Here is a 2500-nt window from a genome sequence, read left to right on the forward strand (position 1 = left end):
CGGTCCGGGGGAAGCTGGGTGGGGAAGGATGCGTCCGCAGGCTGCCCCCGGGCTGCAGAGGACGCGCGGTCCGTCGGGTCGTGGGGCCCTGGCGCGCGCGCGCGACGGAGGGATGGGGAGGTGTGCTGTCGTGGCAGGGTGCGCGCCCGAGCCTTCCCCGGCCGCTGAGCCCGCGCGCGGGTGGCGGGAGGAAGCGGCGAGCGGTGAAGGACGACAGGCGTGGCCGGCAGGTGGTGAGCCGCGCGTGGCCAGGCGAGCGAGTGGCGGCCTTTTCCTTCGGGATCGGGGGAGGCGTCTTCCCCGACCCTTCTGGGCAACGGGGCCGGCCGCGAAAGAGGAGAGCCGTCCTCCGGGCGTTCCGGGATATAACGGTGCGCGGAGCGCAGCGGTGGCGGCTTTCCCCCATACCCGCCCCACCCCCCACCTCTTCCTTCTCTCCCCCGCACCTCGGTGCCTACGGGAGGGAGGGGGGGGGGCGGAGCCGCGAGCGGGTGGAGGGGGTGAGCCGCGCCGTCGGTGGGCGAGGCGCGAGGCGTGTCTTCCCCCCTCGCCGGGCCGCGTCCCCGCGCGAGCGGGCGGCCCCAGCCACGTGTCTCCTCTCGGGCGCAGCGCCGGGTCACTGAGGGAAACCCCGGCCCCCCGGGTAAGGAAGGACGAGGTGTTGGCGGCGGACGTCGGGCGCGCCCCCGCGGGCGGACGCTCCCCCGATGGTGGCAGCGGGGGAGGCACCGCCGCGGGGCCCTGCAGGTCGTTTCCCTCACCCCAGGGCCAGGTACCTAGCGTCCGCGTTTCTGCGCAGCCCTCCCTCGGCGAGCCCCGGGGGTCGAAGGCTGCGCGGCCGGGCGGCGGTTTAAAGACGCGGGCGGCTCGATGCGACCCCGGGGGAAGCGGTGTAGTTTTGAGCCGGCGGTGGCGCCTCCGCTGGTGGCGTGGTGGTGGTGCGGTGGCGGTGGTGTATGGTGGAAGGCCGTGCCGTGGGAGTCCGCTCCCGGAAAGGCTTCTCCCCAACCCCCTTCCTCCCCTCCCCACCCGCCGGGCGCTGCCTCGACCGACCCATACTGTGCTCGTTCCCCGCCTTCCCCCAGCGGGCAGCCGTGCCCGGGGAGGTGTCCCGCTGCCGCCCCCCCTCCGCGGTCCGGTCTCGCGCGGAGAGACCGCGGCGTGTGTTAGGCCGCAAGCCGTCCTTGCTGTGTGCCCGTCTCGCGTCTAAGGGGCGTCCCCGGCGTGGGAGCGCCGTCTCCTCCGCTCGGGGGGGTGTGGCGCGTCTGCGCTGCGTCGGCGGCCGCCGTGTCGCCGTGCCTCCGTGGCCGCGCTGCGCTCCTCGGCGAGCCCTCTCTCCGCCCCGGCGAGCGCTCGGGCTTCTGCCGTCGCCCAAGGTCGGCAAGCCCCCCCGCCCAGCGGCGGTGCCGTCACCGCTCGGCCCCCCGTGTCCAATCGGTCGGCCGGAAGGTGCCCGCCGCCGGCCTCGACCGTCCCGGCCTGGACCCTGCCCGCCGCTTCCACGCCGCCCTCCTCGGCCGCGCCCGGCGGAGGTGGCGTGCCTCCCGTCGGCGGGGGTTTTTGGGGGTAAGGAGGCGTCCGGGCCTCGTTCTCCGCGTGGAGACGGGGGAGAGAGGACGGCGCCCCCCGACACCCCCACCCCCGTCCGGGGCTCGTCGCCTTCCGGCGTGGCGCGCGCCTGCTTGGGACGGGGTCGGGGCGAGAAGCCGGTGGTGTCGGCGGTTCCGGGAGGGCGGTCGCGGCTTCGCGGCTGCGAGCGCCGTCCGGCGGGCCCCGAGCCGGTGCGTCGCCGTCTCGGGCTCGGGCGGTTTTGTCGCCTCCGGAGGTGTGCGGTGTGGGGCCTGCCGAGCTGCCGGCGGGGTTGAGCCGCAGGGAAAAAGCGGGCTGCCGTAGTGCGGTGCCCGAGAGGCGCGTTGCCGCGCGTGTGCGGGCCGTCGGCGGCAGCAGCAGCCCGCCGAGTCCCGGGCGCGAGGCGGGCGTATGCAGGTCGGGGCGCGGTCGGGGCGCGCCGCTGCTCCTCCGTGCGTTGGCCGGGCCGGGCCCGCGCGCCTGGTCCGCCTCCGAAGCGCGCGGGGTGCGTGTGGTGGGAGCGCGCGCTCCCCGCCCCAGCCCTCGCCTTTCGGAGTTTTCTCCGTTGCCCTCCCCTTTCCCTCCTCTCCTGCGTTGTGTTGCTCGTACGGTCAGGCGAGGCGAGAGGCTTCCTTCCGTCGTCGCGCCGCATCGCCGTTGCGCGCCCCCCCTTTCCGCGCGGGCGGAGGGGCGGTCGGGCCCGGCGAGAGGCGGGCGCGCGTCGGTCGGGGCCCGTCGTCAGAGGACAAAGAAAAAAGGGGGCGGCCGCTCGTCGTGGAGCGTGCCCCCCCGGTGTGTCCGTCCCGCGCGCGCGGGGCGGTGCCGAAAGAGACAACTCTTAGCGGTGGATCACTCGGCTCGTGCGTCGATGAAGAACGCAGCTAGCTGCGAGAATTAATGTGAATTGCAGGACACATTGATCATCGACACT

The 2500-nt window shown here is 75.2% G+C and overlaps 1 non-coding gene across 1 annotated transcript in view; it reads left to right on the top strand.

Moving 5' to 3' along the window:
- Positions 1-2402: 2402 nt before the first annotated feature.
- Positions 2403-2500, top strand: part of LOC129735048 (5.8S ribosomal RNA) — a 153-nt gene continuing 55 nt past the window's right edge. Inside the window, exon 1 of the ribosomal RNA XR_008730523.1 lies at positions 2403-2500. This exon is cut by the window's right edge and continues 55 nt beyond it. This is a non-coding gene — a ribosomal RNA (5.8S ribosomal RNA).

Source organism: Falco cherrug, unplaced genomic scaffold, assembly GCF_023634085.1.
Source record: "Falco cherrug isolate bFalChe1 unplaced genomic scaffold, bFalChe1.pri scaffold_220, whole genome shotgun sequence".
In the NCBI taxonomy this organism is placed as follows: domain Eukaryota; kingdom Metazoa; phylum Chordata; class Aves; order Falconiformes; family Falconidae; genus Falco; species Falco cherrug.